This window comes from Littorina saxatilis, linkage group LG16 (genome assembly GCF_037325665.1).
Source record: "Littorina saxatilis isolate snail1 linkage group LG16, US_GU_Lsax_2.0, whole genome shotgun sequence".
Classification (NCBI taxonomy): domain Eukaryota; kingdom Metazoa; phylum Mollusca; class Gastropoda; order Littorinimorpha; family Littorinidae; genus Littorina; species Littorina saxatilis.
Window position 1 is genome coordinate 51706065 of NC_090260.1, and position 8704 is coordinate 51714768.

Genomic DNA, 8704 nt, shown 5'->3' on the forward strand with positions numbered 1-8704 from the left:
AGACTAAAAGAATTTTGTAGTCATAAATTGAAATCACAAGATTCATTCTCTATCCCAACTATTGCCGTACATGAAGTTGGAAAATTTATAGAAAACCTTCAGAATAATAAATCCATGGGGCCTGACAAAATCCCCCCGTCGTTGCTTAAATTAGCCCTACCGTACATAGTGGAATCCCTAACGTATGTGTATAATCTTTGCATTGAACAAAATATTTTTCCTGATGCATTTAAAACGGCAAAGGTCGTTCCACTTCCTAAAAATAAAGATGTGTCTGACCCTAATAACTTCAGGCCAATTTCATTGCTTCCTATTTTATCAAAGCCTTTAGAGAAGCACATTCAGAAGAATCTTCTGAACTACATGGAAAGGTGCAAATTATTTCACAACTTTCAATCTGGGTTTCGTCCGAAACATTCCTGTAGTACAGCTCTTTCATCACTATGTGATAACTGGCTATAGGCAATTAATCGTTCGAACATATCAGGGGCTGTATTTCTTGATTTTAAGAAAGCTTTTGATCTTGTAGATCACACATTACTTTTACATAAACTCGCATTGTACGTGAACAATCCCGCAACGTGTTCATTCTTTAAATCATATCTTGTCAACAGAACACAGTATGTTTCTATAAACGGTAAAACATCTCCCAAAGGATGTTTAAAGAGTGGAGTCCCCCAGGGGTCAGTTTTAGGGCCTATCTTGTTTTGTGTATTCATTAATGACCTCCCCCTTCATATATCTAATTCCAAAGTTAAAACGGAATTTTTTGCAGATGATTCGACGCTTCACACAAGCTGTAGGACTGTTCAAGAAATTGAAATTTCCTTACAGTCTAGTCTGAATGAAGTCAACAGTTGGTGTAACCAGAATTGTATGATAGTGCACCCAGGAAAGACAAAAAGCATGATTATTACAACAAGACAAAAACACCAGTCACGACCTCTTAAGTTAAATCTTTCTCTGGAATCACAACCTGTTCAGCAGGTAACGGAACATCGTGTTTTGGGTGTGATAGTCGATCAAGAATTAAAATGGCAATCTCATGTACATTATATTTGTCAAAAAGTATCCAATAATTTGTTTCTGCTATCAAAGTTAAAGCAATATGTCGATATCGCAACACTAAAACTATTTTATCATGCCCACATCTTATCCCATATTAATTACGCATCAACTCTTTGGGATGGCGTCTCTGATATTCACATGAAAAAATTAAACTCTCTACATCGTCGGGCAGCTAAAATCATGTTAAATGGTCCACAATTATTAGCTGATTTGAAGTTAAAGAATCTAAACTACCTGCCGCTAGTTAAACAGTTACAGTTTAATAAGACTGTAATGATGTATAAAGTATATCATGGCGAAGTGCCCATCTATATTCAGGACCTATTTCACAGAGTCACCGAAAGGTACGGGTCTATCAATTTTCTACCACCAATACCCAGGATTGATTTGTTCAAAACTAGTCAAGCCTTCTCTGGCGCTATGGTGTGGAACTCCATTCCGTCTGTAATAAGATCATTAACCTCACTAAAGAGTTTTAAACAAGCTCTGCATAATCATTTTATGTCTACCTAGATGGCTATACTAGTCTTAACACGTGCAAGTAGCTGTCAACAATTGGCAAAGCTTTATGAATTACACAAATATGTTCTTTATTATATGTATTATGTGGAATTTATGTTGCGATTTTCCATCATCACTTCATCATCATCATCATCATCATCATCATCATCATCATCATCATCATCATTATCATTTACACCATATAATCATTATTAGCATTAGTGTAAACGTTGGTATCGTGTGAATTTTACCGTCGATCACTTTACATGTGTTAACATGTTGCATGTTTCGCTTTCGATTTGTATGTTGCTTACTTTGCCATTTTATTGTTTATGTTTATTTGCTTGTTTGCTTACTTGTCGATTGTTTGCTGGTTCGTTCGTTTACTTTGTTTATTTGTCATGTTGCTTTACTTGTTTATCATTTATTAGATATTTGTATTAGAAGTAAGGACCGGTTGTAAGAAAAGGCGTCGCCTTAAACCTCTATCCTTGAAAAATAAAGTTCCATCATCATCATCATCTCTCTCTCCCTCTCTCTCTCTCTCTCCCTCTCCCTCTCTCTCTCTCTCTCTCTCTCTCTCTCCCTCCCTCCCTCTCTCTCTCTCTATCTCTCTCTCCCTCCCTCCCTCCCTCCCTCTCTCTCTCTCTCTCTCTCTCTCTCTCCCTCCCTCCCTCCCTCTCTCTCTCTCTCTCTCTCCCTCCCTCCCTCCCTCCCTCCCTCCCCCCCTCCCTCCCTCCCTCCCTCCCTCCCTCCCTCCCTCCCTCCCTCCCTCCCTCTCTCTCTCTCTCCAACCTCAGACCCCTCTCTAGACGCGCCAAGACGTGTCTCACGCGCTCTGGATAGAAACAAGATTTTCTTTGTTCATCATGTGACTTTTGTGCTAAAAAGTGCATTGACGGATAGCTAGTGTAACTGGCTACAGGACAAACATCTTCATTTTGATGAGAAGTGACTATTGTTGACGGTAGGAGTATCAAAGTTCATTTCATTTCTCCGACTTCATTGTTCTACGATGTGTAGCAGCGCCACGCTAAGCGCTTATCGTGGGTGATTTATGAGCGTCGGCCATGTGACTAATGTCTGTTCGGCCGTGTACGGCCGAGGAACTATGGCGCGCCGTGTAGCCACTGTGATTCTTATCTTGGCGTGAGACTGTCTTGTGTTATTACCATGGTTCCACTGACCCCTGCTTAGATTACCTCCCGGCACGTCTCTCTCACTGGACAGCGTGTTGTGTCGGTCGGCACAATGTAATGCACACCCTTCGACCAGCCTCCCCTACTGCTATAAACCGCATGGTGTGACGTCATGGCTCTTGTGAGCAGCTACGACAGGGTCACACCAACTGACAGTACCATGACCGACACCTTATGTGTGTTGCAAAAAACGCATAAATGCCCACTGTCTGAGTTGTACATATGGCGGACTGTGATTCTCAGTCGGTATAGGAACCTACAATCACAGCAGTCCAGCATTAGGTTGGAGGTAGAGGACAGAGATAGTGAAGAACAATCCATCAATGTACTATTTCAGGATTCTCCCTTCACCGCTACCCATCCCGCCAACTTGCAGAAAACAGTAGTTAGACTTTACGACACCGCAATTGAATCCGAAGTAAAGACGGATCAAAAACTGATTACTATTACGCTTTATTTCAAACACCAGTCACAGTCGGGGACCCTTCTCGCCCAGGGCCACGCTTGCCCAACCTGGAGTGAAGATGATTTCACTGAGTTGGCCAGTCTCACCACCGCAATGGCTTCATTGTCCCCTGACGACACCAATCTAGACATGATGACAGAAAAGATCGCATCCGCCCCACTTCCCTTTGTCAGCTCGTACTTTACCGACTGGGACGATAATGATTTCACTAGTCCAACCTCGTCTGTCAACAAAGCCCACCACAAAACCCCAGCGTCAACTCCACTCACCCCTGCACGCGGCATACGGACCCGCTCTACTAAAGCTCTGCGGCAGCGTCGTCAGTCGAGCCGATTTGCCCCTCCCAAACTTTCCCCCTACATCACCAAATGTCGTGTGGAGGAGCTAGAGCGGGAAGTACTGGGTCTGCATGACTTTATTGGAAGGCTACAAGACGCAGCTTTCTCTGCCATTAGTGACACTGAAAAACGCATCAAGGCCAGTGTCCAGATGGACAACAGCCACCACGTAGAGGAGCTCCGTAGCGAAATCAGCCACCTGCAGTCACGCATCCAGTCCCTTGAGGCTGAAAACCAAAAACTTAAAGAGTAGTGTAGGAGATCTCACTGCTCAGGTGAAACAACTTCGTCGAATGGAACGACCGCAATCCCCGCCCCCGCCCCCACCCCCTTCCTCAAACACTCATGATGTGAACAGTTCTATGCGCATCATCAAGACCGCACATGTGCAACGATCTGACCCAACTACTTCACAGTCACCGACAAAGTCCCCCCCTTCCCTCACACCAGTAGCTTTCAATGACGACCAGAGAGATGTGAACTCAGCCTCGTCGGACGTGTCAGCGCCACTCAACTGTGTCGCATCTCCCTCCTCTTCCTCAAACAATGCAGTTCCCCGGGGCTGTAGTGAAGCCCAGGACCCCGTTAAAGAGAACAGGAGACGTCATTCCCCCCCGGAGAAGCTTCGCGCTTTTGCTGTTGGTGCCAGCACAACGTTCCTTTTACTGGGCGACTCAACAGTGAAATCTATTGACTTAAGTAAGTCTCTACCGTCACCACGCGACTTCCCCCAAAAAATCTGCGTGTCGGGAATGACGGTACAGGACTTGAATGACTGGGCATAACACATAGAACCTGTGCCTTCTGTTAGACGTGCGACATTCCATGTCGGAGTCAACTCCTGCATGCAGACGTCAACAGAGGTTACAAGCGACCACTGGGCTGAGCTAGTCATGTCTCTACGTCACGCCTTTCCTCTAGCCAGTCTCCATGCGTCTTCTATTCTCCCTGCCAGAGGCCGCTCCCCCCTCAATGATTTGATTAGCCCATCCAACTCCAACTTGGCCGCCGTCTGTGAGCGATTGGGTGTTCAACTCGTCAACTCGACTCCGATCTTTCAGACAGCCAATGGGGCTCCTCGTCTGGCCCTGTACAGGGACACGATTCACCCAAGCCCTAAGGGGACAGCCAGGTTGGCTGAAACCCTTTTCCCCTTTCGACATCGTCCTCCCAGGCAAACCATCTCCCGCAAACAGCACGCCCCGCCCCCCCCCCCCCCCCTAATGGCCTCTAAGCAAGATGGTTACGGTCAGCCCAGTAGCCCTGTGAACCCTCCAAATCATCACTACGACGCTGAGTACCCGCCCCTGCAGCAGCGTGATGAGCAGTGGAACGCTCCCCCCTTCGTCTCATCTACACCTCGTCATCAGGACGTCACGCCGACCCTCCCGCCTGGACACTTCGTTCCGCAACATCCGCCGCCGCCACCTCCCGACTTCAGAGGAGCGCTACCCCCTGCTGTGGCTGCAGGCCCCTTCCCACAGCGTGGGTCCTACTTCGAGGAGGGAGACTATCGCCCTGTCCAAGGCCCAATGACAGGTATGTAACATGGCGTTGGCGCCTATCAGGTGTCTGACCCCGCCCCACGTCACCTCCAACCTACGGCGTTCAACAATGTGCTTCCTGACTCCGCCCGTCCAATCGTCCCGCCGCCTGTACACCCAGCAGTAATGCAGGCCTATGTTAATTACCTTCAGGCCTTTCGCTTCCAGCAACCAATCGCCATGCCGTATTAATTTGTGGCTTGTCTTTTGGCAACTGTGTGTAGTGTAGAGGAGAAGATGGCTTGGTCCAATTATATCTGTTTATACAACTCCTGCAATGCAACCGAGGGGTGGATTAAATCTAGTTGATTATTTTTAGACAAGTGAGAAATTAGAACGAACTACTTTGATTACACCAAAAATCACACGTGGATTATTCGAAGTAAGAATAAAGAGGGCTAAAAAATAATCAACACTAGAATTTATTTTTAGAACATTTGAAACCCAGACGATTGGACCCTGTTGCGGAAGAATACGTACAACGTTGACTCAAAACTGTAACAACAATGGCTGCCGTGTATGAAGTACACGCATACCTCGCCAGGTTTGTTTCTATGACTAGTCAAACGACGATGCCATTTGCTTTGTGTGTGTTTTTGTTGTTGCTTACTGTACGTGTAAAATCCAGTTCTTTAACAGGCAACAAACCTTGCAAATTTCCAGAAGCTGCAATCTGAAGCGACCTATCTCTGATTCTAGCAGACGATCTCTCCAATGTTTAACACAAAATCAGCAAACTCTCCTGTCACATAGAACGTCCATTATATAGTGCAATGTTGAAATGAAGTTACCGGTCTGAAACATTTAGTCGTTTCTTCTGAGACAATCCTTGTTCTCTTATCATCTACAGATTTACCGCAGCCTTCACCACGCGAATTCACAACAGAAGTCAGACTTTCGAACATATATACAATCTACGTAGGCAAGCACGATACGTCATGACGTCATATGATTCCTAGCATATTGACGTAATGCTAAACATCCGGTTATCCCGAGTTTTCTCCGTAATACATGTCCGTGGGTTTTTCAATGTTCGGTTATTTCCGTGGCTTCATGCGGAAAGGGAACCGTCGTCTGCTATCAACGACATGGACCATTCTGGTCCTTGTTGCTGACAAAAACATGATTTTAACACAGAATGTAATGTCAGAATAGCTATATAAACGCTATTGTGTTTTAATCGTAGCAATGGGGTCCGATATTTAGACCAGACAAGTATAATGCCGACGAGTCGGAGACTAAGAATAAAGTAAAAGAATAGGGACTATTTGAATGACGCGCATTTGACACTCTGAGTGATTAGGCTGAAATGAAATTGCCTACAAAATGTCGTCTGCATGACTGCATGTTCGACCCGTGTTGTTCGTTGTATAAATAGCTTAAACAATGACGACAACTCGTTGATTACTGGAAAATAAACCACTCGTGGGTATTTGCAGCCGCTTGGTAATTCACTCGTGTGCTCCGCACACTCGTGAATTACCAAGCGGCTGCAAATACCCACTCGTGGTTTATTTTCCAGTAATCAACTCGTGGTCATTGTTTAAGCTCTATGTAATAGTAATTTGTGCTTTGTTTCGGAATCTGTGTCTTGAAGGTGTGTAGCGTAGGGTACATGCTGGTTCGTCAAGTGTCTCTGTGTGCCGAGTAGAAGCCCAAAAGGGTCCTTTTCTGATAACACTTACGTAAGGTGTGATCTGGAAAAGAAATACTGCTGAGTTCTCTGATAAATTTTATTCTCTACTTTTGCTACCCGTGGTACCTGTTCTGCAAAAGTATTCTTGTGTGCTGGAATTACACTGAGTTTAAAAAAAAAAAAAAAAATTAAACTCTCTGTTGCGGTTTCCATCACGGACAATTTAAGTGCCTTGGTAGACACTGACATTTGCTTTTTCTTTTTCTTGTCCGGTTTTACTGTGACAAAAGGAAAATACTTTTCTCTGATCTGACCTACATTGTGACCTAATTATGCTGTTGGGTGATTCTACATCTGGCCTTCGTATAGGACACCTTAACGTTTATCATTTGTTTAACAAAGTTCCAGATGTGTGCTTAATGTTAAACCGACCAAACAAGCCAATTCATTTGTTTGGACTTAGCGAAACTCGCCTTGATTCCAGGATCGACGACACCTCTATTGACATTACTAACTATACAATTTTAAGACGCGACAGCAACCAGTCTAGTCATACTGGACTTGTGCTTTACATCCATGACAGTATTGTGAAAATCACAAGAAGGAGAACTGATTTAGAGTCAGAGAATGTGGAGTGCATCTGGACGGAGATAAAACACTCTAAATCTCCTTCTGTGTTAGTGGGGTATATATATAAAAATCCAGCCTCTTCACTTGCATGGATTGACGAATTTGTGCGCATGATGGACAACGTTAATAACTGTAATTCTAACATTCTCCTCTTAGGTGATTTTAATTATGATTTAAATAAACCGCAACATGCATGGTCTTCTACTACATCGCTGTTTGGTCTTCAGCAATTAATCAAAGATCCAACAAGAGTAACCAGTACTAGTGCAACGTTAATTGATCATATTTACACAAACAATGTGTGTAATGTTTCTAAAGTGTTTGTATCCAATGAAAGTATAAGTGACCATAGCCCTATTTTTTGCACTTGGTCTTTTAAATTACCTAAACGTCCGCCTAAGGGCCATACAACAATTGAGTACAGATCCTTTAAAAATTTCAATGAGACGGATTTTTTGCGTGACATTGCTTCTGTGCCCTTTCATCTTATTTGCAATCATACTTGTCCAAATAGTGCCTTTTCTGCTTTGTATGAGGCATTTTTGCCAATTATTGATAAGCATGCACCGTTGCGCAAAAAGAGGGTTAAGCACCCCACACTTCCCCCGTGGTTAAATGAAGACATTATAAACGCCATGGCTCTTCGCGATTTCTATAAAGAGAACAAATTAAAAGCTGATTACAAGAAACAAAGAAATAAGGTCTTAGACCTCGTGCGCCGGGCCAAAAGGCATTATTTTAATAAACTTGTTTCTGAGAAGAAAGATACCGCTTCCTTATGGAGAGCAATAAACGAAGTAACTGCAAAATCTAAAACCCGACAACATTCAACTTCGGTTGGTATTTCACCCAGTGCCTTTAATGATTATTTCTTATCTCTTCCTAGTAAGCTTTTGGAGTCTACCTATAGGGAAAATGACAAAAGCGAGTATGAATGCCCACAATTTCTTCAATTATTTTGCCAGGCTAATATGAAAGAAGTTGAACCTTTTAACATCCCATTCACTGCAGTCCACGAAGTCGGGCGGCTAATAACTGACTTGAGTAATAAAAAGTCAATGGGACCCGATAACATACCCGCTTCCTTACTCAAGTTAGCGTTACCCTTTCTTGTTGAGCCAATTACGTATGCGTACAACTTATGTATTGACCGAAATGTGTTTCCAGAAATGTTTAAAACCGCAAAAGTAATTCCACTTCCCAAAACAAAAGACTTAACCGACATAAACAATTTTAGGCCAATTTCGCTATTGTCTGTTCTATCAAAACCATTAGAAAAACATGTACAAAAGTGCTTGCTTCTGCACATGGAAAGCCGTGGT